The 27,283-nt window shown below is 38.3% G+C and overlaps 1 long non-coding RNA gene across 3 annotated transcripts in view; it reads left to right on the top strand.

The window, feature by feature from the left end:
* The window catches only part of LOC119781525, a 59,059-nt gene extending 32,291 nt beyond the window's left edge, over positions 1-26,768 (top strand). For 2 of the 3 annotated variants that reach the window (XR_005280582.1, XR_005280583.1), the window contains one exon: positions 25,979-26,768. This is a non-coding gene — a long non-coding RNA (uncharacterized LOC119781525). Of the gene's footprint in view, positions 1-15,808; positions 15,863-23,645; positions 23,855-25,978 lie in introns of those variants that run through there. The other variant, XR_005280584.1, reaches the window with a different exon arrangement.
* Positions 26,769-27,283: the final 515 nt, after the last annotated feature.

Here is a 27,283-nt window from a genome sequence, read left to right as displayed (position 1 = left end):
AATGGACTAATGAATGGATGCATAGGTGATTGGCAAACTGAAGAATTGACAACAGTATAATATAAAATAATTTTATAAATAAATCCGTTTTGAAAACAGATGAAGAAAGTTAAATTAAAATAATGTATACCTTATTTACATTTTCCTCTACCGTTCCTACTATCCATAGACAGTACTGTCCTTTAGAATGTAATATCCTTTGGTAAAACTATACAACTCTCCAGGCTTTGCTGGGATTTGGAAACTCAGAATCTATAGCCCCAAGTAGTAAATTAGAGGTAGAGGTTTCCCCTGTCTTTCCTTACCACCTCTTTAAATCATAATACAATTTTATTTCTACTGACCCAAGTCCAATGACAATATTCCAAATGTGGTGCTTACATGACACATTTTTTTCCCCTTATCCTTTTATTCCAAATACTGTGCATGCAAACGTCTCTAATGTTGTGAATAAATGATCACCATATGATGATCAATAGACACATCCTTTCTTAAACACATCAGTGTTCTTCTACAAAAGGTCTGTGATTGCAATCAGTCCTTCTGATGGAAGTCTTTATCCATTCCTTTCACTTTTTCACCATTCACAGTCCAAGGATGAAAAGAAGAGAAGGGCATCACTTGTAGTGGAACCCACTCAAAACAGTGCATACTTCTTCCATGAATTAAAAAAAGGAACATAAAATCAATTTTGGCAATGATTGGCAGGGCTCATTTTGAGAAAAACCAAGGTAAGTGTGAGGCAACAGTTCTTCTATGAAAACACACACACATACACACACCCCCACACAAAGTAGGTAAAATACAATGACTACCCTCGGCAATAATGCCATGGTAACAGGACATATTGAGTTAAATTGATAGTTTTACCAAAAATGAAAAAACTAATCTGTAAACCCATAAATACAAATTTTACCAAATATACAAAAAACAATAATTCATGAATAGCTAGCATTTCTCTTTACTGAAAAAAGAATATTTACAGATATTGAACTAAGATTAAAAACAAAGTATCACCTTACGATATCTAGATACTTTAAGAAAGCCACCCCCCTCCATTTCGCTCTTGGTTATATGATGCAACATGTGTTAGGTCTGTGATCAAAGGCCTGGGTATCATGGTAGCTTCAACATGGATTTTTGCTGCTAAAAACCACAGTCCATCATGTATGAGGCATGTTTTTGTCTTTGCCTGACTCACTTTGAAGCATTTGATCCACCATCATGTCTACCATTTGGAGGCTCACTATATCATGAAGGAGGTCACAAGAGGGCAACATTGCCGGCTGCTCTTCCTCCTCTTCTATGTTCACTGTAGTCTGCTTCCTCTGTATGCTCCTTGATGTGAAATAGTATTAGAATGTAGTTTAATGTAAGGATATATTGTAAAAAAAAAAAAAAAAAAAAAAAAAAAAAAAAAAACTATAGTGAGTGAGAAAGGGCAGACAGGCAGACAGGGACAAGCAGCCCCGAATCAATTAAGGCACATCAAATCAAGAATTCATGCACGCTGAATGTGACAAATATTGGCTGAGGCATTTAAAGCTGCCAGGGCCCTGACATAGCTTACTCCTCCATCATCCTCTTCAGGACCATCATTGTCATCATGATGTTTTCATCTCTCCTGCCAGTCCTGTTTTATCACTAAAGAGGACATGTAATTTTTACTGAATATAGAAATACAATCAAATGTAACAACTGCATGCATGCAGTGGCTTGTGTGACTAAAGAACTCTGTGTGAACAAGTAGTCTTTCCTTAATTAATAAATCAATGTTTGCACACCAATAGTACAGGACTGAACCTACACATGCATCTTTGAAAGATTTCAGATTGCCAATTAATATTAGACTTAGAGACTTATACTTAGACAGACTTTGTCAGAGTTTATAGAAAAAGAAATTTCGTTCAGTACAATTCTCAAGACATTTTCATTTTTTAAAGTGCAGCTGTGATAAAGGTAAGCAGTAGTGATGATGTAAACATACGACTGTATATTAGTTACATTTCCAACATTCAGGTTGTTTTTTTTTTATAACCTCATTTTATACAACATTCAGAATTATAATGGCAGTGGGGAAGAAACTTTTCTGGAATCTGCTGGACCTACATCGGATGCTTCGAAGTCTCTTTCCAGAGGGCAGCAGGGAGAACAGTCCATGTTGGTGGTGTGAGGGGTCATTGATGATGTTAAAGGCTTGGGACACGCAGCGCTGGGATGAAATGTCTTTAATGAATGGAAGAGGAGCCCCGATGATCCTCTCTGCTGTTCTCACCACTCTTCTCAGTCTGAGACGCTGCAGCCTCCAAACCACATATTGAGACAGCTGATCAGAAGGTGAGGTCTGTCTTTGAGGAAGTCTAGCAGCCAATTGCACAGGGGTGTATTGAATCCTAGCTGTTTCAGTTTGCCCATCAGATGCTGTGGGATGATGATGTTGAAAGCTAAACTGAAGTCCAGGAACAGCCGGACATGGGTGTTCTTCGCCTCCAGGTGTAACTGGCTCAGGTGGAGAGCAGCAGAGATGGTGTCCTAAGTGGAGCAGTTCCGCCGGTAGGCGAACTTGAACAGGTCGAATGTTGGCAGCAGACTGGAGACAATGTGCTCTTTAACCAGCCTTTCGAAGCACTTCATCATGATTGGAGTCAGTGCAACAGGCCGGTAATCATTTAGTGAGGTGACCTGAGGCTTCTTTGTGACCGGAATGATGGTGGCAGACTTGAAGCATGCTGGCACTACAGATCGGACAAGCAAGGTGTTAAAAATGTCTGATCTGCACACTCATTATACACAGGTATGTTATTAGGCCCTGGGGCCTTCCTTGGGTTGACTCTTCTCAGAATTTTCCTCATTTCAGCTACGTGCAGGTTTAGTGCCTCCCCCTGGTGTGGAACTGCTCTCAATACTGGAGAGCTGTTAGTGCCTCAAACCTTCCAAAGAAGCTGTTCAGTTCATTTAGGAAGTCAGTTTTTGTTGAAGATGAGGGTGTGTTGTAGTCTGTGAACACCTGAATGCCTTACCATATCCGCCTGGTGTTGCTGGCATAGTGGAAAGGATCCTGGATCTTCTGGCTGTGATTCTGCTTCGCTGATCGAATGGCACAGTTTAGGTTGGCACACGCTGTTCTCAGTGCCTCTTTATCACCAGACATGAAAGCTGAATTCTGTGCTTTTAGCGATTTACGAACCTCTCCATTCATCCAGGGTCATTGGTTGGCCCAGGTGGTGATTTTCTTTTTGATGCTGACGGCCTCAATGCATTTGGTAATGTAGGCTGACACAGTCATGGCATACTCATCTTTATTTAATAAGTTGTCATATGTTGCTGCAGCCTTAAAGATTTACCAGTTAGAGTATTCAAAACAGTCTTAGAGTTTCTCCATGGTGCCCTCAGACCACACTCGGACTTCTTTGACTGTTGGTTTAGCCCTGATCGGCTGGGGCTTATATTTAGGGATAAGCATGACCGAGAGATGATCTCAAGAACCGAAGTTGGGGTGGGGGTCTGCTCTGAATGCATCTATGATGTTAGAATAAAACAGGTCTAAAATGTTTTCACCCTGAGTTGCAAAGTCCACATTTTGGTGAAAATGAGATAGAACGGTCTCCAGTCAACAGTCAGAAACTTGATGTCTGGAGAGCAGAAGCTGGTGACTGATCTAACGTTCTTCCACCAGCTGTTGTTGATAGAAACACAAAGCGCGCCACCTCGAGTCTTACCACTTAGTGCTTTTTTCCAATCGGGGCGGTATAGCGTTAGCCCCTCCAGGCTAATAGCATTGTCTGTTATTGCTGGATGCAGCCAAGACTCCATTAGAATGATGGTGAAGCAGTGACATATCTCCTTTTTTGAAAAGAGTTAGAGTCGGAGATGATCTATTTCATTATCCAACGAGTGGATGTTGGAGAGCAGGACTGATGGAAGCGGTGGTTTGTGGGGATTTCTCCTTAACTTCGCCGTTAGCCACTCCTCTGCAGCCTCGCTTCCTCTGTCTCGTGCATCTCTTCCTCCGGCCTGGCCTGTTAAGTGATCCCGCTGTTGTTTTGTTTACATCCGTCCATAGCACTCTGCAGCTTTTTAAATGGTCAAAAATGTCTGTATTTAAAACATTGTGTGACTGTAGCTCCAGCAGGCGTTGGCGATCATAGATTCGGGTTTGATGACTGGTTTGTAGCGTTTTAAGTGGCCTATTCCGTGAAATTGTGAGAGTTGTTCTTGGCCGCTGCCTTGTAGCGCCGCCATGGTAAGGCATATTATTAAATTATAATATGTGGCCTAAAATTACTTTCAGTACAACTTGATGTAGTGATGGTATTGGTTATATCAGTTAGGTCTAACCCAGCTTTTATTCCTTACTGCATAGTGTGCTTTTCTAAGCCCATTGCATAATCCAATAAGAGACCAGTTTTGCATGCATGCAGGTCCTCATCATCCGAGAGTGGCGTAGGCTCAGGAAACTCTCAAGTTGTCTTAATGTGAGTCGACTCAGCTTAATTAAGTTGACTTACTGACAAGTTGACTTTCTGGTGGATGCCTATTTTTATACTAGAGATGTTCAAATGTTCTACAGACAAATTAAAACCAACTATGAAAACCCAAGCTTCTAGACCAACAACAAATATTAGCATTGTTAGCACTAACAATTAGACAATAGATGGATTATCAATGTTTTGCTCTTATTTCCTTTTTTTTTACTTTTTACTTTTTTTTAACCATTATTTTATTTTCCACAGGGAATCTAATAATAAGAATTCTTTTTTATTTGTATGCTCTTTTATTGGTGTGGTAAACAATTGCTACTCGCTGCAATGCAGCATCTTTTCACTCTGCTGGGCCTACCTCAGGGCCTACGGTCCTTAATGTTTTATCCCTGTCTCTGCTCCAGTATACCTGATTACAATCATTGCATTTCCTCCTTTGCACGCCACCAAGTGCTGCTAAAGGCTGGTAATCCTCCATTCATTCGAGTCAGGTATGCAGCAGGGAAACACTCAAGACACTTGGTACTGAGGACACAGAGTTCAGAACAAGTGTTGGAGAGGTTTTGAAATTACATCAGGAGACAAACAGGGACAGACTTATCTGTAGTATGTGAAAGTGAAGAAAATTAATATTTAGTAATGCTGCATTGTATTGAATTATTATAGTATTTTAAACTTGAGTAGTTTCGAATTTTTGAAATCCGTTCATAATGAAAACACTGCCCCACTACTTGTTAGATCCCTGCTGTGGGATTTTTTTTAAATGTTTCTGGAAACTCTGTTTTAATACAACATCTTCCTAAGAAAAGTGAAATAATAGGTAGTATTTGTAATAATAACCGTAAAAAAAACTTTAACTTTTCATTTAGCTCTTACGTTTTAAGAACTGTAATTTTCTTATACTTAGCAACAAGTAATGACTCCTGTGGCTGATTAGAAGAACCTGAATTATAAGTTAATTTTTCTGATAAAAGCAGCCTGGATAGCACTTTCCAGCAAATTTTATCTGGCTGGAATGCACAATACTGAATTATAAAAGCAGGTAAAAGGAAATGTAGGCCCAGATGATTAGAACTTAATTAACAGTTTAACTCAAAGCATCGGTCATTCCAATATTTCTCTTTCTTGCTTTTCTTCTCTAAAACCACCAGCACTTCTGTAACTTAGTTACGCTTGTGGAAGCGGCTGCTCACGTAAACATGTATAGACCACTTGATATGTTTGTCTGGGGGATTTGAGGGGGTGATCGTTACCATGTTTTGAGAGAGGAACATCTGGTGGGGGGAGAAGGTTACAGTATAAGGATACCACCAGAGCCAGAGCTCTTCACAAAATTCCTTCCATTAGATAAATCAAGCCAGCCAGTCATGGTAAAAAAGGAGGGGCAGCAAAGGGATGAGAGGATCGGAGGGAGGAGAGGGACATTAACTCAATCCTGTCTGAAAGTACCAGAGTGCTCTGTAAAAAATGGGCTCCTTTGTGATGGCCACCTTTCTTTTACCAAGCTGGTCTCACTCAACTTGTCTTTCAAGGATCCCCAATTTAAAAAAAATGTAATTTGGCCTTTTGCCACACAACCTCCATAAACACATTCATTATGTGATATTCTGGTATGCTTAAATAGGAGGCACTATTTGAGTAATTGATCCTGTTTTACTTTTTACCATAATGGTTAAAGCAGATTTACTTTTCTATCATTTTGACAGTCATGTGAAAAACTAAAAGTATGCTGTGCAAAGGCTGAAAATGAAAACATCATTGTCTTCCAAAAGATACATAAAAGAATATTGAAAAGATGATGACTCTATTGTTTTTCCTTCTGTTAATCTACACACAGCAATTGTTGCAAAGCACATTCAGCCCTTGAAACTTGGAATGTCAAGCGCTTAGAGCAGTTCCTGCTAAGTGATATCATTCATAGATTTTTATACTCAAAAATCCAGAAATTTGTTAAAGCTGTAGATGTATGATCTTTTAATAGATTTTTTTAAGCTGCTTTAAATGTTCAGTCAAATAGTTTGGCAGGAATGGTGTGACATTCATGACTTCTCAAATAGAATATTATTGATAACATGTCCACTTCCCCAGTCCAAACAAGGTAAGTTTCACCAAAGCATTTCTGACCAGCTATGGAATATTTGAGAAGAGATTTGAAAACTATTGACAGGCCATGAAACTGTAGCCTACATACCTGCACAGCACAAAATACTTTACTTGGAATACTTAAAGTGACTGAGAAGTTGATCATCCAAATTAAACCAGAACTGAGGCTCATATAAATTTGGAATACCTATTGACGAAACTTTCAACTTTTCTCAAATACATAAAAGGCAATATAATGAACTCTCATTGCATTTATCTTGTTTAGAAGAAGTTGCTTTATTAAGATCTTTGTTTAGATGTACAGGCTCAAACAATACTTGGGATGAGAACATCATATCTGATACCCAAACAGCTGGGGTGATAACCAAAAAGATTAGCTGAGCTGCTAGACAACAATATCTCTTCATAATTATTTGTAAAAGTTTGCATGATAGTCACCTGCTTCACTGTTTAATGGTACTATTTCACACCACTTCCTTTAGCAGTTTGGATCGTAGCACAAAGAAGTGCAACAAATGCAGAACCAGCAGCTTAGGCAGCAAGGTCTCGCCTTTTCTATTTTCTTCTTTACCTGATTGATTCATGCTTTTCTATACAGTAATCTTTACTGTACCTCATCTGTACCTATATGTAGACACTTTGTGTAGTTGGAGCAGCAAATGAAAAAGCAAAATGAAAATCAAAAGGTGAAAGTATTTACGTTGACGGCAGTCAAAGCATACAGACTCAGCTGGCAGCCACCATAGTCCAATTTTGTGCTCCGGACTTCATCAGGTTATCATGACACATTTTTTTAAAGTTTAAAAATGCATAAATGGCCAAACCATTTTACTGATTAGAGAGCAGACTGCACATAAGGATGCCATCATTTCTGTATACATGACATAGCTGGGAGATTACAATGTACATATTTTTGTATTGTAAGTGTTCCAGCTGGTTGAAGTAACATTAAATGAAAAAAAAAGAAAAAAAAAATGTGTACACTGTACAAATTGCAATGGTGAGTATAAATTTTACTCTGGATTGTTGCAGTTTTTTCAGATTGGATACATTAACAACTTTAAGGAAAACCTTTTGTCAAAATATTTTTTAGTACTCAGTGGTAGACGTAATCATCTTGCAGTCTGTGCTTTAAACATATTCACATTTAAAAACACAGTAGGCCTACAATACAGTAGACACAAGGTTTAATTACAATGGATGTATAGAATATTTAAGGCACGTTTTATCTATGAAATGTGCTTTACTAGATATCTTGCACCAAGTTGTGGTTGACACTGAAAAAAATGCCACAGCCACCAAAATGTTGTTTAAATTTTGTTCTAACATGTTATAGTGTTATTTGGAATAATTCCTTTACCAGAGATAAATAAAATTCAACCCTAACCCTAATCTGGTTAATCTTGTCTTTAAGTCCTCAATTAGCAATAGTAAGCTAATATTTTGAGCCTACAATTTCCTTTTTTCTTTTTTTTCTTCTATTAAAAGCCTTAACTGTTGATTATAATATCTTTGCCTTCTTTCCTTTCAATGTCTCTTTCTCGTCATGTTGAGGAAACATAGAATCATGGCAGGGATGAGTAAAGCACATGTCAGGAGACGTAAGGGTTTCTGTGGTGGCCTACGAGATGAAGCTGTCAAAGGAAATGCTGTCAACGCGACACTCTAGTATCAAGGGCATCTTTGTGTCTTCTGCCCCATGCATCTGTCCTCTGTTGACGTGGTTAATTACAGTGCCTGTATGCTACTACTGCTATTGTCAGGGGCTTGACATGGCTACACTGTTGGCAACCATTGAGCCAAGTTTTGACAAAGCACCCTGGAGACTCTGCTGTGCTGTTATGAAGTTCTGTTGAAGGCTTGTGTGCACAGGCACACAAGAAAGGGGCCAAATGAAGGACTTGAAAATAGTTTTGAAAATATTCTGAATTCTGTGCAGATAAAGTATGAGGATAATTCTAACAATGAAAGTATACAGTTCTGCCCGTGGATGCATGGTAACTCACACTCCTAGATTGACTAGGAAGTAGTTGACAGCTCTCAGTGCCCAGGCCTGCTGCTAATTTCTCCACTTCCTTCCTGCTAGCCCAACTTAGAATCAATCACCTCTCTCTACTCAAAGAGCTAGTGCAAACCAATTTCCTTAATGCTGATTGCACTGTAAACCAACTCTCCTCGCCTGCTCTGGCTCATGTTCCATTTCTCTCGATTATTCTTCCTTATTTTCCTTCTAAAGCTTCCCCTTCACTTCATGCAGCAATGATTCAACCCCTAAAGCTAGAAAAAGGCTCCACGTGTCAAAGCTTTGCCACAGCTCAGTCTGTGGTGATCTCTCCTGCTTTTCTCCCCTATTTTCTGTCCAACTAATTTCAGAATTGGTTCTTGGTGTCCAAGGCCAGCTGTTTCTATTCAGAAATCTTCACACTCTTCATAAATGTCTGGTTGAAGACCCCAGTTACTGCCAGATTGTAAAATTTCTCATATTCAGATGCTCTTTTCAGTGAAGTAGGTCTGTTTTATTATTAAGCCTCATATCAAGTTCTGTGTACTTTTTTTCGTATGCCATATTCCCCAATGACATGACGTTACTTTTAATCAGTTTCAAATTTGAAGACAGTTTCAGCTTCACTCAAGATCTCCTTCAATGTTTTTTATCAAACAGCCTTCTCTATTTACCATGCTATACCTTAAAAAAAAAACACAAAATCCATCATTCAATTTAAGGTTTCCATTTACTCCTTTAATGCCTTACAGTGGATTAATTCAGTGGCTTCCAATCTTAGTTAATTACAAACAGAAACCTCAAAATTATTTATTGGGGCTTAGAAATTAGAAAAACAAAAGAAGTTGATAAATATGAAAAGGTGGGTGGAACTTTAACCGACGAAAACAATAAACTTAAGAAAACTAAAGAACATAAACTTAATTGCCTTTAAAAATATTATAATAAATACCTTTGGTGACGTTGGATCACAGGTTTATGGGTGATCAACCCGTAGAAGAAGCCATTCTGCTGTAATGACCATTAGAAACTAAGACTTTACATTACCACACAAAAACATTTCTATAATGTCCCATAAGTGAAACTACCATGCTGTAAAGATAATTTTATTCAGTAAGTATTGAAAACCAAATCAAAGATAATGGGGTGATAAATACATAGAGATCCTGGAAGTCACTAATTAGAACATTTAATAGATTTGAGATTTGGAAAGAAGTTAACCCTATCCAGGAAAACCAAAAACTGAAAGCCAATATATGCTTCTGATGCATAGCCTCAGCAACCGTCAAATCTGTAGCCCCCTGGCAGAGGTTCTGCAACCATCGTCACACACCTAAAAAAAATCCTCACTTTGCATTGTTTAAGATTAACAAGGTTTTGATGTTTGCGTTTGTCAGCTGAATTTCTTTTTACAAAAAGGAGAAGGGATCCCAGCTTCCTGTTGAGGCATGAGAAATTCCCTATATGCCTCTCAAGTTTGAGAGTCACCATCAACGCAAGGGAAGCCTAGCTATTTTTTTCCTTCACTTAATCTGTGTCCTGCATATGAGCCCAGGAACTGAGTCAGACTATGTGTTTTGCCTATGTGCTTATGATCCATTTAACTCTGTCTCCAAGGCAAATATTCTGTGAAGTTCTACCTATCACAGGTTACTATTTAAGCAAAAATCCAGTACATGTCAAAATGTTTTACAAATCTCTTTAATTTGCTCTTTAAATAAGACTGCTTGTTCCACAAACAGGCTAATAACCTATTTTGCTTGGATTTAATAAATAATTTAAATTTCAAAAATTATGAGATTAACGAAAATACCCAAAAGACACTGGGAGTTCTTACACAACAAAGTAATCGTTATCTTTAATAATATAAACATGCACTTTTTCAATCCGTGTAACTGACCTATGTCAATATTTTCTAAAAAAAACAAACAAACAAAAAATTTTTTTTTTTGACTCATTTTGTATCTTTACCAGTATTTCCTCATTTTGCTTCTGTGTAAGCTCAGTGAAATTTTGAGATCTAATAGCAGGCCTTTCCCACTGAAGAAACTGATAAAGTGCAGTGGCCTATGGGCCAAGAAAAAAACAGTCCCCAGCGGGACTTCCCTCTGGTCCTCTGAACACACCAAAGCCACACAGGATACATCACTCAATCTGCTGCTAGCAGACATGTACAGGCTCTGCACTGGGTAACATAAGGGCCGTGCAGCTAAAAAGAAACCGTAGCTCCTTGGACTCTCCTCCTAATGGCTGGTACAGAGTGGGTCATGTTTCATACTTGCTCCAGGGCCACCGCTGACATGCTGCTACATTATGTTAGCCTGTGTTTTATTTGGCTCTGTTTGGTATAGCATAGTGGGATAGGAAGTGAGTGAGTGGATAGGGGGTGGGGGGTTCAACTAAAGCCCAGCAGGAGTGCTGGTCCAACACAAACAGTGAGAGTTTGATGGTTAGTGTATGTTGCTGCACACAAACAGTTTCAGCCTAACCTGAAGCAGGGCCTATTTTGCTGTGTTTGTGGGTTTTAAGTGTAAGTTGGGATACATGGACTAAATCTCAACAGGTTTAGCTTTGAAAATCATCCGTGCTGCATGTAAGATATATGTGTTCAGTGGGGGGACTAAATGCTACACAGTGTTGGATGGCATGCATTTAACATAAGGCTGATAAATGGCTCGGTTTGCTGTGACCAGGATGCCCAGGCTTTCAGTTCACGGCTGCTAGTATGGTCACTGCTTACACAGCCGCTGACACTGAGCAGTCTGGGATTGCCTGGACTGGCGACAGAGGCTGAGAAATTCCCAGAGAAAGCCCCCAGTGCACGCATATGCTTGGCTGCTGACACATACACATACACATTTAAGCATGAACAGTGGGGATTGGGTTCCCCTGACAAATTACCTACATCCCAGGCTCTCTGGTGTCTCAGGAGAGGAGAAACTCTATGGCCATGTAGGAGGTGGGTGGTTAAGTGGAAGGTCAGAAAATTGAGTGAAAGGGCGCCTAAAGCCCACACTTTCTCTGCTCTAGGCAAATAGCTGAGTAACGATGTGGACGCAGAAGGTGTAAGTTTGTTTTAGACACGGCATATTCAGGAGGTGTGTGTGTTTTTGTGCATATGGGGATGGATGTGTTGAATGGTGAAGGCCAGCGTTCCAGACAGCAGGGAAAGGATTAGGGGTTTGGAATGCAAGACACTCCTTGACCCCGAAGTGACCTTTCAGCCTAAATCCCCTGCCCATATCTGTCCCTCATGGGTCATGATCCAATTGGTCGCCCCTCTAGAATGCTGACCTCTTATGCACCTTGTCACTCAGTATGTTTTAAACATCTCCATTCACCAACTGTGGGGCCTTGCCAGCCTAGTTAGATAACAACTGGTGAAGTTCAGTTGTAGACTAGGATATTAAATGACAAAACTTTTAAAGCATAGTTTCAAAGACATCTATGAATGCAAACCTACTAATATGCAAAGAAATACCACCCTTGTTCTGTCTTTTAAGCATCCATGTACACCTAAAACATAAATGAAGAGTTTTCCTGTTTGCCCAGTTTGAGGCACTGTATAGGTTTCCATTTGCACGTATGTTGGAATACAGTGACATTAATGGAGGTGGAGGGGATAGAACACATCAGGCGGACGAGTGAGTGGCAGTGACACTGAGCAGCAGCAAAGAGCTGCGTTGGAAGGAGTCTCTTTCTCTTTTACTTCAGTCACACATGCCACAGTTGACTAAACAATCTGAGACAGATGGTTGCCCTGTACAGCACAAAGGCTGCCTGAATAAAATATTAAACTTCTGATTAATTCATAGTTCATCTACATGGAGAAAATCATTGTTGGTTTCATTGTTGGTATATTCCACTTTTCTTTATTTATTGAAAAATATAAAATTAATATAAATTAACAGGGAGGTCTGGGTAGTAAATATATTCTATGATTTAGAATTTAAAATAATGATGAATAAAAAATATTTTGAATACTAATAAAATAGAATAAGTTACACATTAACATCTTTGGTTAAGGCTCTCATAACCTCGCATTTTACATATACAGTCCTTCTGATCCATCTTTAATTCATGCTAAATTAGTTTCAGGACAATTCTTTTTTTTAAAATAGAGCCCATTCGGACCCCAAGCATACACTTTTTTTTGTCTTGATAGGGTACTCATGAGAATTTCACTTATTTGTATGCAGGTTCATATGAATGTAGTGTTAACAACATGCACAGTTTGGCATGGTTCATTAATCATCCTTTGATCTCCTACACAATTGGTAAGGAGCTAGGCAACCACAATTTGCTGATTGCACCATAGGTATTCCCTAACAGGAATCGCGGTGAGAGTAAGTCCGCCTTATATAAGCTCCCTTCCAATAGTGACGTTAGACTATTTAAAAATAGGGCTGTCATTTCAAATGACAGTGCAGTCAGTTTCTTTGAAGCTTTTCTTCAAAAACATTGTTGGAGGAGGTGTGGCAGCAAGCTATACAAAGTTATTAAAACTAATAGCTTATGATCGGAGCCCCGCCCGATACTGGTATCGATGCAACATTAGTTACAAATATTTAAAACTGGACCAGCTGAGCCGAGCTAATACATTAAAGTAATATTGAACAGAGTATTTTGGTCACCACAAGGGTAATGGCTCTAGGGCCTGTATACAAATGCACATGACACTGTTTCTTTTTTTTGTCTAACATATTTTGATATCCTTGCATTGTTTTGTTTTACCTTAGTTTTCAATCACCTTGTGTTGGTCAATAATAAGATTTCTAAGAAAATAAACTATGCCATAACATGAAAGTGTAAAGAAGAATAGCAGAATTTACGGAGTCGTCTTGCAATAAGTTGAGAGTACATGTGTTGTGGGTGTGAATGGTAGAAGACTTAAGTATATACTGCTGTGACTATAAGGGTCTTGTGTTTAGAGGTATGATGTCTTGACATTTAAAATGTTAACAATATTAAAGTTAGCTTCCTAATGCATCACTGGTGGTGAAGACTGAGCCAAGTAGCGAGCTGAACGAGAGTGCCTTGTATGTCACACCCTTCTTATAAGATACAAGATTGTACTTTGTCAGTAAATATAAATAGATCAATGTTAGATAAAACTATCTTTTACACACATCGATACCAAAACTAACACAAATCAACAATACAAAACTCAAGAAATACGAAGGCCAACAAAAATGTCTTAGTGGGATTTAAGCAAGACCTGCACCTCCTGCTTTTAAGGTTGCCTTGAGATTGACACAACATACCTGCACTGCTCTGTCACTTGCTTTACACCCGATACTTACTGTAACTACTTTCTCAGAAGGAAGCACTTGCAAAAATGCAGACATGAGTGGAAAGAGAAAAATCCCACTCTGAACAGTATTAATCGGGATGAAGATCAGAAAACTTGTAGGCTGTCAGCAATGTAGCGCACATTGTTTACAATGAAGCTGTCCATGGCTTAGGAGAGAAACATTAAAATGACAAAATAATGTAGAATCCCTAGCATTAGCCCTTCATAATTAAATCATTTTCTGAGACTGACGTGGTGTGAAATATTATGATTATTGTGGTTCTATTGATAGTTTATGGGAGTTAGTGATTAATTACTCAATATAGAGTAGTATAAGCCAATATATGGCCAGTTCAATAGGATTTCATGCTAACAGATTAAGAGCAAAAAATAAAATAAGCAGCAAAAATTGCAAAAATAGGACCATTATGAATATTTGTTAGTTGAATGTTGTAACATCTTCAGTGTAATGGTGAATATTCAGGAATCATTTAATGAGGAATGACTTGCTACAAACAACTTTCTATCAAGAAGAAGGCAGATTAATGTGGTGCTTAATTTGTTGCTCTCTTAGAGCAGTTGTTTGGAAAGTTTTATTCTAGACGATATTTATTATTCAGTGTTACAGGCATACTTTAGATCAAGTGTACCACTCTTGTGTAATTACAGAGTAATAAAAATAGTACTTATATATCCTGTGAACAAGAAATGTTTGGCTAAGTTCGTCTACTGGAGCAAAAGATGCATTTAAGTATGTTTTAAAGGTAAAAAGCAACAGACCATGGAATAAGTTTAAAATGCCGGATTAGTATTGAAAAGCTCACACAAGACAATGGACAACAACTAACTCAATTTCAAATGACCTTAACCCTTTTTTAAAAGTGATTAAGTTCTAACCTTTTGATTTAACCTTTAGCTAAGCTCTAATGTCAGATTTAAGTATCAGTTTTTATTATCAGGTTGCAAACCTTTTAGTTTGGTTTGGTTCACATTAGTTCTTAGTTCTGTTCAGTTAAGATTTTGATCTATTTAGTCAAGTCAGGCTGATTCACTGATCTCTACTTATCCACTGGATTGCTGATAGAACACTGTGCTGTGATGTCACCAGCCGGCATATTGGTACTCCCTAGTTAGACTGGTCAGAATATAAACGATACATGCGCTACAGCATTGAAAAATGATGATGTTCTCATTTTCTGGTGGGCTTAAAACTTTTAAAATAAACATAAAGTCATCACATTGACACACGCATCCTGTTTATAGATTCAGTGAATTGCTGTCATTTAATGTAAAACACAGGCCAATCACATTGCATATTCAGTATGAAGTCCCTGAAGTCTATAAATCATGTAATATGACAAATACAAATCCATCACAACAAAATAAGTGTGTTAATAGAGCATAATAATACTGTAGTCAGATATTAAGAATATTACACACACACACACACCCTCACACACACACACACACACACACACACACACACACACACACACACACACACACACACACACACACACACACACACACACACATGTTGTGTCACAATATCCTTGTGGGGACCTTCCATTGACTTCCATTCATTTTCCACTAATTTATATGGCCTAACGACCCTTGCCCTAACCCTAACCATTACCGACACATACCTATCCCTAAACCTAACCTAAACTCAATTCACACCTTAGTCCTAAACCTAACCCCCACCCCAAGAAGAAAAACTTTCCTTATGGGGACCAGTTGTTGGTCCCCACAAGTACCTATGAGTCCCCAAAATGTAGCATATTCCTAGGAAATTGTCCCCACCAGGTATTAAAGACATGGCCACACATTACACACACTATCTGATGATGTGTCAAAAGTGCTAAATTGATGATGTACATGTAATATATATGTATTGATTACATTTTTATGGTAATTACTTTACATTACAGGCCTTTTTATGGCTTGACTCTGTGAGAGTGGGGAGTACCAAGATGGCGGCAGGTGAGTTCAGTTTTTTATATGTCTGTCAGCAATCCAATTAATAAAAATCAGTGGGCTTATCTAAATCACATCAGAGTAATCCAACTTTGAGTTTGAGTCTTCACATGTAGTAAATGTACCCTTTTATATTTCCACAAAAGTAAAAAGCATTAAAAACACAATTCATTGTAATCGTACAAAGTGAAATAATAATAAAAAGGAAATAAAACTAAAAATGTTTTAGAAAAGACTGAATAAATTGGCACTACTAGACCAAAAGAAGAGTATTTTTCTCTCCTATCTGCTCTTCTTTTTATGATAAGTAACTTAGAGTTCACCAATATCGCTTTTACACTGGTCAAAAAACCAGTTCAAACCAGGGAATAATTGGCTTTTAGTGGCAGTGGAAACAGCTCACTGATGTGTATCTACCTGGGTTAAATAACTCAGCAAGCGACCCACGTTAAAATCGCCCCGGGCTCTGATCGACATGCTGTAGGAACACCAGACCCAGGTTAACGCTAACGTAACGTACGGATGTCAACACACTGCAACAGACGCTTCTGATCTAACAAACCAAAACAACTCTGTTTACATTCGATAAACATGAAGCAGCACTGGTAATGGTGTGTTTACACTGGGGACTATAGCAAATGCGGGCGATTCACATATACAAACCGTGATGGTTACTTCACCGTGAAGGGTGATGAAGTGGCCAGTGGTGAACTGCATGCGTTGAGAGTGTTCACTGCTCTACCTTCACCTCGCTGGGTTTTTATCAAACAATATCTCTTAATGGAGAGAGGAACTTAACTTTTCTATGAAATGGTGACACGGCAGCCAATCAGGGACTGGTTGTAGGCAAAGCTTTTTTTCACTTAAAATGGATTACAGAGAAAATAATGTTAAAAAAGACAGGAATAAGGAATGCTCTCAAGAGGAATTTAGGTGGCCTTAAAAAAGGCCGTTTTACTTTAGTCCTAGAAACACTGCTTGTCCTCATTCATCTCCAGCACAGAGTCCGGTCTGTTACTGGTGCGACTCCCCTTAACAGAGGCATGGGCCAGTTTTTCGTTTCAATTTGCTTCTTTCTAAGGCATTTCAAGGCTTTTGTTGGGCTACTATATAACGCCTGGTACTCAAAGCTACCCCAGACATGTTGAACTGAGAAAGCTCGTCTTCAACGTCTTCTAACTTGGAAAACAAGGTCCAGTGGTTCGTTTTTTACTTTTTTGGAATTATTCCATGATGTTAAGTTTCACCTGGAACACCTTGGCGAAAAGTGACATGGGGTTGCCAGGGGTAACGGTAGGTCAAAAGCAAAGGGTCTAGAAGGCTGATTATTTACTAAATATTCATTCCAGCCAATTAATAAGGTAAACATGCCCACTGTTATATTCAATGCCAGCACAGGAATGACATGTGATGTTTTGCAATAACTGTATATCAGGAAATGAGCGCAGCACTAACGTCTGCTAGGATGATGACGCCATTGGCCGTGATTAATTAAAATATCTTGTGCTGGTTTGGTTTTCTATCTTGAAAACCAAACTAGCACAAATGACGGTAGCTATTACTACAGAAAGGGGGCTTAAATTCACTGCTTAATGTAGGAGTTTTCAACAGTAAAACCAGTGTATTATTCACTGAAAATGGGTGTAATATGAGTAAAGAAAATTAAATTGGGAGGAGACAAAAATACAGTCAATACCTGCACTTGGTGCCTTTTATGATTTTGTGGGACAAGGATAGCAAAAGGAGTAAGATAAACTAAAGGTAATAAATTTCTTTACTATGAGAGTCAGTCGCCAGTTTTCCACAGTGCTACTTGCCAGTTATGGATCTTTGACTTAAAATCATTACATCGCCACACAGTAAGTTGAAGTTGATGTCTTACTGTCTATGCACTTTATGATATAGATGTGAAATTGCCTTCTTGCTTAAAGAAAGTAAACAAACAACAAATCAAAAAACTAAATAAAACAAAAAAGAGATTAATATTCTCTGGCTCCTTTTATGTGAAAGTGTGTGACAGGGGCAAAGCAGCAACTGTGAAGAGCCTGCAAGGCCCTCCCTTCGCTTCGCCCCTCACCTGTGTCACAGCTCCCCTCAAGCACCATCAAAGGTGCATCAGACTTCTACTTTGGCACCTTCTTACCTGTGGCGTTTGGCTGCTCCTTGCTGGCTTATGTTCTTCCACATCTACCCTCCCATCAACCCTCCAGTTCCTCAAGGCATCTGTCACTCACTTGTCATTTATTTTCAAACAGCTCCTGTTTCCTCCCACTACTTCTCAGCAAAGGTGGAAAACTAACCACCGGTGCGAAAATGGTCACCATTATGTCCCTGTACTTCAGGTTTGGCAGTTGCCACAGGTGACACTTCACAGTCACCTCATCATAAAACAGGTTACTCCTTTAAAATATTCAAACATTTCGAAAAAAAATATAATTTTCATTAATTTTTCTGCCTCTGCCCCCAAAAATAATTAAGTTAAAATCAAATAGTGTTTCACCATCCCTTAAATTATAAAGACCATTGCATTAGAAGGGTGTTTACCTGAAAAAGTCTATTCATCTCAGTAAATCAGAAATACCTCATAATTCATTGGAGCTTTCTGAATAGTTTTTATCCACTTCTAAATATTGGCACTCTCTGTAGTTGCTTAAAGTTTGTTTAATTTTGTTTCCTTTATAAATTTTTTATTATATGATTTCTCTCACAGTTTGCAGTTACACAGTTTCCTTACATATAGTATAACTTAAATGCCCTTTATTGTCATAAATATTGTCAAAATAAATAAATAAAGAGGAAGGTTACAGCAATGTAACTTTTCATCAGTCATTTCAGCAAATAAACTTTCCCTTTAAAAAAAAAAAAAAAAAAAACACTGTCTCCATGCAGCCATTTTGCCACCACCAAATCATTACAAAGATGAACATCCCCTGCAAACACCAACCTTTTATAAGAATATTTGTTTTTGATGAAGGTGCTACTCAACTCTCCAGAATATGGAATGACTGAGCCAGACAAAAAAAGGGCTGATTTAACGCATTATTAATACATTGATTCTGAAAGCGGCCATACATGTATGTGAATACAATAACCAATGTCTTACTCAGATCTTGTAGGCCAGCTTACTAAAGCTACATAAAACACTTATGCTGGAGTAGTACAAGTATATCATATAAAAGTAAGAGTGCTTAAAAAAAAAGTTTGATAAAACAAGAAACAAAGATCATCATCCTTACATCTTTGGTTCGCAAATAGTTTTAGGCAAGTACACTTAAGTTTTCTCAGATTTTTAGAGGGCTCTTTCAAGTTTGTAAAAAAAGATCATCAATTATTTGATCTAAGCCGTCATTTTGACATTCTTCCTTCTGTTTCTATTCTTTCGTTATGCAAAAATGTACTTTCCAGTTTTTGGGAACAAATAATTTAAAAGCGTTCTCCCTAAGGTGTACTGTTCACTCCCATCAGAAGTGTAAGCAAACATCTAATTTTCTGACATTTGTAGGTAGCCTCAGGGTCCTTCACCAGTCTTTCTTTTGCTGTGTAGAAAGGGATCAAAGCTGTGCTATCTTAGGGGTTAAAAACATCATCAGCAACAAATTTGCTTTCACTAAGACTAAAATACACAAGTCAATTTTAAACTATCGACAACATTGCTCAGATTCCACTCCTGGCTCTGTGCAAGAAAAGACCCCACAGGTAAATTCATGACTGAGAGCATGTGCTGAAAAGTAATATTTTCTCAGCCCAAGAGGAGGAGGGGATTTAACTAGGCCTTTTGTCCTTTCCTGTGGAAAATTTGTAATTATCTCTGTGTACACCTTACTTGTATGAATGGAGCAATTTAAGCCAAGATTCAAACATAAGTATTGCAGTGTTTGTTAAATATCAACCGACACAGGTCTTCCACCCTGCTGACAGCACACAGTGATTATATTTAACATTTCCCCTCAAGATGCACGCACATGCAAGGAGGAAGAAAATAAAAAGGATAGAATAAAAGGAGCCTTTGGCTGTGACCCAAACTCTGGCCATATCAGTTAGACATTGCTGCCACGTGGCATATGGTACAAGACAAACTGTCAGCTTTTTTCCCTCCTGCCTGTGCTTGCTAAGAGATGACAGGAGCAAGAGCACGTTTGTGTCCCGGCAGCAGGCATCAGGCAGGCTTAGCGGTGATTTGGGGGGAAAAGGGGAGAAAGGCAGCGCATCTTGCTGTGGCGACTATGCGATGTGTCTGCATGGATGGGCGTTCGGGAGGGGAAACGAGTGGGTTCAAAGTAGCTGCGGGGGACAGCACGGTGCCTGCAATTGTGAGGAAACTGCAAATTGATCAAATTGTGGAGGCAAGACTTTGGGCCTATTATCTGGGTCATGTCAATGTCTCTCTGGTCTCCAGTTGGTCACAGGGGCTAGTAAAATGTGCATGTTTTTTGTAAGACGCTGAGCTTAAAAAGTTGTTAGATTTTTTTTCCTGCGTGGTCATCTAATCAAACCTTCATGGACATGTTATGTACACTATGCCTCTGCAACAAATAGCTCCGACAAACACCAAACAAAGTCTCCATTAGCACCTGAGTGATACTTTCCAACAATTTGTTTTCAAGTTGAATTTAAGGTCAAATCCTGTTCAGATCATTGTTATTTATTCATCATTAAACACCTTTTTTATATTTTACATTTACTCCTAGTTTTCATTACAGCCTGGAAACTATTTTGGTGATAAGTTGCTATTTTCCAATATATAATATAAGGCATTCACATATCAAGCTGTTCGCCTATCAGCAGCAATCATGGAGCAAAGCCTCTATCCAAACTGACTTCACCAAAGCATATTGTGGCTATTAGCCTAGGATGGTGTACGATCTCCATCTTGCCTTGTTGCTAAGGGTGCTGTCCTATGAGGTTTAGGAACACAAGCATGAGGGTGGACGTTGTCATCATGCTTCTGTCATAATCTCCAGAGTTTCAGTAGGTCCCTGCAGTCCCTGTCACTCCGTCTGGCAGCAAACAGCTTGAAATTATACCAATTGCTATTTTTGCTTGTTAGAAATCAAACATTGGGATTAGATTGTATATATTCCTTATAGTTATAACAGTGTAGTATACATTATAAATGTATGCATGTCTATATGTGTTTCTTAGTGTGGAACTTCAATCTAATTTCAAACAGGTTTGCCTTAAGCAGCTCCTGAGTACAGGAACAGGACAACCCAATTCCTTGTAAATCAGCAGTGCTGATATTAGCTGTTGAAGGCTAAATGGCCATTATGAATCCTCGACACTCTAACATGTTGTGACCTGCCTCGTCTGGTGAGGTATGTGGCGCTGTGTGTGGGAAACACATACACACGTATAGATTTGTCGATGCTCGGAGCTCTGTGTGTGGGCCATGTTTGCCACCACTCAGTGACAGGTCAGACTCCCATAGTGTGATCAAACAGCAGCCACACAAGTCTCCAGAGTTCCCACAACACTCCGCCTGGTGAAGAGTGGACAATAAAAACAAGAGTGGTGAGCTTTCATCACAAGCTTTACCAGAGCATGGCCAAATCTGACTGACTCGCTTGGCCCAAATTTGTTAAGGTTGACTAAAAAATGTAAACTAAATCTATGTCTTGAGAATGTTTTTGAATAGGAAATAAACTGGATCCATGCATTGGACTCTTACTTCATAAGTATGAATATTTTCAAACCAATATTGGTTTATTGGTTTTATTGGTTTGAGATTCCGGTCAAAATATTGAAATACCTACATTTGTCTAGAATGAGGCACTAGTGTAAAAACTGCTCTCTCTAGACACACAAGATCACCTGAAATCTGAATTATCGAAGCTTGAAACAGCTGATGGCAAATTGACCTGGATTCTGATTACAGGGCTACTCATAAAGCTTTGAATATTTATCAAGAGTGGCTTTTTGGATATCAGAAAAAGATTGTAGTTGGTAAAACCACAGGAAAATTAGCATAGGTCATTATAATTTTTTAGCACTTAAACTTGTTCAACCTTCATTCCACTATATATACACTATACTAAACAAGAGCCAGTTAATAAACACCAGTTATACTGCATGGATGTGACATAAACTGTGAAACATGTTTTTTTACAAATCAACATATGTACAAATGTTAATTTGGGAAACAACATGTTAAAGGTCCAGTGTCATAAAAATACAATACTCAATGTGCAGCTCTGTAATAAATGGCTAAAAAAATATCGTTAGGACCATAAAGAGTTTGTTGGAAGTGTTATACTTTATTTTTTTTTTTTGTAGCTCCAGTGGTGTATAGCTCTCTGAAAACTTTGGGATGAAGGAGCTATAATGCCAGTCATCTGAAGGGAACCAAGAAAGGGAGGTGGAGTCCTATCTGCAGTACTATCGGCCCCAGTCACTGTCCTCCACTAATGGAATTGTCCTCCACCCCAGGCTGTGTATTACCATAGATCTGTGGGATAGTCTCAATCCAACAGGAGAGCATGCTGATTAAATTAAGGGTCCCCTTTCTGACCCACAATCCAACGACATTAAGACAGGCAAGTTCAGACAAATAAATAAACAGGGGTGAAAGATGGCAGTTAGATGTATGCCTCAATGAGTGTGCATTTCTGTCTATGACCAGACTGATTATTCGAATAAATTAAATATCTTTCGGTGATCTCAAATCAAACCAGAAAGACAAGTCATTGATAACGTACAAGCTGTGTCAGAGTTTACTTTGCAATAAATGATCTCTTATGTTTTCAACTAAGCTTCTTAGTCTTTAATTTGTTTGTTAGGGGCCTGTTGTAACATTGCACACAATATTGTGACAAATTTTAATCTGTATTTTAATTTGAGATTCCAGTTTTGCTAGTTGTAAAAGAGAATTTGATGATTCTCAAAGGTAGATAGAAAAAATACGTTGGATTTGATTTCAAACTTTTTAGTGGAGGTATAAAACATATCAAAGAACTAGATGGTGAGAATATTTCATGTTTAAAGTCTTTCTAACGGTTTCGGTTAGCTTTAATTTTGAATGCTCTTTTAAAGAAACAAACAAAAACAAAAAACACAGGTCATAAAGTAATTTTATGACCTGTGTCTCACAGGGTCCTGGGATTTCTGGACCCTGTGAGAAGAATGTGGCTAAACATTTGCCAATTAAAAGGCTTAAATTGACATCTGCCAAAAAATTCATAACTGTACTCTTGTGAGGTGTATGTTCCTTCTACCCCTACTACTTACTGTAGCATATCCAACCCTGTAACTATATAGATTCCAGCTCTAAAAAACCCCTCTCTGTTTTCAACTGGCTGACTGCCAAGCATGAGTGAATACCTTCAAAACAACTGATCTCATGGACAATGAGATAAGGCAATTTAATCTTTACAATTTGGAATCGATTGTTACACCTCATAGTGCAATGTTTTAGATTATGTTGCTTTGAACCCTCAATTTAATATATTATTTTTGAGGAAGCAGCAATTTTTTTCATTTTTTCAACAAAAGAGAAGCTCCAGTCAGCATGTCAGCAGATATTAGGCGTGTTTGGACCATGTTTATTACATCAGTGGTGTGAATTGTATGGATTGTCAAGAGTTTCGAATCAATTATTTTTATCTGTATATATTTGGTCCAAGTCTTTATTCAGACACATACAAGTCTTGCCCTGTAAAGCTATATGTGTCTAGTAAGAATTATTCCACTTATTTATTTGTGTTGTTGCTCAAAATTTCATTATGCTTTCAATTTCCACAACAATGTCACGAATCCTCTCCATGCAACTAACATTTTGGCACTCGCATTCCAGAGCAATATTCATGGTGGGGGGGCTGATGGGCATCTGATGGGCCTCTGGTTTTACATTATGAGCTCCTGGACTTCAGTACCATTACCTACACCTAATGAAGTTGTAGCAGGACTTTAAGGCCACAGGGCAACAACTCCCTGTAGATTGCTGAGTCTGGGTCTTCCCACACCCACATGCGAAGAAACACATGCACAGAGGTGTAATCCCAGGTAAGCCGTTTGACACTTTCTAACATGAATTTTTACTTTTTGTCATCACAACCTGTGGAGGATTCCAGAGCTTGCATGCATTTCTGGTTTCTTTTTGATTTTACGTTTCTTACTTGCATAAATATTTGATGTCTTATCTGCTCTCATCTCAGCGGTTACATACATTCTCAAAGTGATTGTAAGTACACATTTAAGTCTCCTAGCCCACCCTGGAGGACTCGTTGGCTAAACCTTAAAAAGCCCAGGCAATGCAATTATCTTTTATGACCTGCCAGAAAACGCTGGCTGTCGGACAGCTATGGAGGTCCACATTTGGTCCATACAACGTAATAAAAAAGTTGTCACCTGAATACTTTTCAGTTTCTAATGCTACCCAGGAAGCCTAGTCCCCAGAATGAAAAGGGCATTATCTGTTGCTTGTAATTGTGTACATTTTAACTGTCTCTCAAAGTAAAGCAATATGTTTATTTATCTTTTTGGTTCAAAATGCTTTGATACTCTTTGAGTTTAGGAGAAAGCTTGAAAAAATATATATATCCTAAAACCTAAAGTGCCAAATTTCTTTCTTACTTAGGTAAGTTTTAGTTATAACAACACAATTTTGACAAATACATTTATTTATTTAATGAAGGAAAATACCTTATACTCAAAGAGAAAATGCTTTCATAAAACTAGAATTTCTAAATGTATTTACTCTGCACCAAAATTCAAACAATCAAACCAAAATTATTTTTAAATGCATTCTAAATCTTCTCTAGCTGATATCTCTGTTGATGATCACTTTGTCAGTTTTAACTGCATTATATGGAAGGTAATTTCTATTAGCTCCCCTCTTAAATAGTATCAATCAGAAGGAACCAAAGCATCAGAAGCATTGATAAATTTTGGAAGATGTTACATGCACTAAATATATAATTATAATTCCCCTCTAAAAAAATAAAAATGAATAAATCCTAGGCAATCTGAACCATTGTTTCTAGACATGTACTGACAAATATTAACTTTTCTCCTTAATGAGGGTACACTGAGGGTCAGTATTGTAAATCCATAAATTAAACTCTCATGCCATTATATATTACCTTTTCCTCCCCTAACTCATGTACAGAGGCTGGAGCAGGAGGAAACCTACAAGAATGACAGCCATCAATTCCAGAATACCTCCTTCCTGCTCATCTCATTAGAGGGCAGATGGACGGCCATCCTGGCTCCAACACGTTCATCAGTGACTGAAGCCTAATGAAGCTGCAACGATAAAAATGAGTCATAAAGTATGCTGAGGCAGATGCATTGAATCCAAGCAATGTACTGTAAACAGAGAGAGATACAGACCCGAGCATAGTCATTAGCCCATTTCTACTCTTTTTTTTTTTTCATTTTTATTATTTCTTGTCCAGAAATGTAATCCACCTTTGCTCTTTCCTGTTGTTAAAACCTTTCAATTTCCATCTGCTTACTCCCATGTGATTCATCTGCCTCCTATTTATTTGACTTTTGGGTTGATGATTGTGCTGAATAATAGTTTTCTTTAATTAACAGAGCATGTATGTGACCCATAATTTCAACATGGAAACATTATTCTTAAAATATTGATTGGATATTTAAATATGACTGTTCTTTGAATAAACAATACTAGTTTATTTGATATTACAACATGGCATATATCCCTCCCTTTATTGTCTGCACTGGAACATCTGGAAAAATTAACTATAATGTTTTTTCTAATCAGCCAGAAGAAATGATAAAGCATAGTAAAAAATATTTGTTTCAAAATTCAAACAGCTTTCTTAGAAGCTGCAAAGTGGTCCTAATAAATACATTGTTTTAACAGTAAATAAAAATTTTAACTATATATTTTCCTGTTCCTACTTTCCTGTTGTGTTGTCCAAGGACACAATTGTACATACTGAGCACATTATATGAAATATGTTTTATATGTCACATTCAAATAGTTCTTGTTGAAGATCTGTTCAAATATTTACGCACCAAATAAGGTAAAATACACTTTACTATGTGTGTTTTATCACAGTTCAGCTCTCAGCGGACAATATGTACTTGCAGCTTGCATTGTATTTATCATGGTCATGATCAGTGAATGCTTCTCTGACCTTTTACTACTATCCACAGGCAACAATCTTTTCAGATAATATCTCTAAAATCGGGAAAGCTGGGGCCTTCACCAAAGGACACTCATTGTAGTGATGTGTGCATATGGAGGCCGTACGACTGCAGGGGAAGAGCTGGGTGCCTGTGTTGGTACATCTCACAGGACAGGCGGTGTCAAACTGGGGCCGAAAGAGGGATAGTGATCATCCCTGTGGAGGAGAACGATAAGAGGAATGGCTGACTCCAACCTGGCCTCGGGCCCCTTGTACAACCAGAGTGCCTGCCTGCAGAAGCTGGTGTGCCTGTTTAACATCCCACCAGGGGTCCCCACTGTTGACTGCAGCGCTTCGTCTGCACGGACTAAAAATGTCTTGGGAGTATGGGCAAACAAGCAGTGAAGACAAGAATATGGAAGCTGACAGAAATAAACGCGGGTTGGGGGAAAGGCGAGAGGGAGAGAAGGAAAAGGAGATGTGCGAGCAATGGGGGTCCCAGCGTCTTGAAGAGATTGTGCTGGCATGGTGGCCAGAGGCCTTTCAGCTGAGCAGGCACCACTACCTCTCCCTTTTCCCTCTGTAAAGCTGCATGCTGGTGCTCAGATGTTAAGCAGTGTGTTGAACACACACACCCACACACAGTTTTATGCACATGAATACCAATACATACAATTTTGGCATCAGGAATTAGTCTTTTCCATACTTATCTTTGTCTAGCTATGCAAGTATATGGATATCTGCACTAGCCAAGGCAATGGGCTCTATATTACCTTGTTTAAAAACTAGGTTTTATTCTAACAAAAAAAAAAAAAAAATCCCACAAATAAACTTATTTCTTATCAACTAAGCTGCTGATATGCAGAGAAGCAGAGAGGATTCTTGCAACAGATGTTTGTTACTTCTTTATGTCTTCATTCCAAGGACAAAGATTCAGAACTTAACTATTGTTGCTTTATGTTGATTTTGAAATGCTTAATTTTCTGTATATTCTATGATAAATTGTGGATTCAATAAAAAATAAATATTAATGGAGTTTTCAGTGTGACTAAATGGCAGCAGTGACTCTCCCATCCTTTATAAAATGCTGCTTAGGCTAACTGCAGTTCTTCCTTCAGTACCGGGGAAACCAGAGATCCCCTCTGTCCAATTAGACAATTTTTTTTTAAATACACAATGATAACATGTACAATGCTTAGGTGAAGTCTCTCCAGTTCTCAGGCATTTGGTAAACAGGGTTTGCTGTGGCAGCCAGAGCAAGGAATGATAACTAATAGACACTCAGCTACAAGCTGGGACAAAGTTGTTCTGACTTAAAAAATATATTAAATGT

The sequence above is a fragment of the Cyprinodon tularosa genome, unplaced genomic scaffold (assembly GCF_016077235.1).
Source record: "Cyprinodon tularosa strain WSP-4 unplaced genomic scaffold, ASM1607723v1 ctg179, whole genome shotgun sequence".
Lineage (NCBI taxonomy): Eukaryota > Metazoa > Chordata > Actinopteri > Cyprinodontiformes > Cyprinodontidae > Cyprinodon > Cyprinodon tularosa.
Note: the sequence above shows the minus strand (reverse complement) of the source record. Positions and strands in the feature narration are given on the sequence as shown.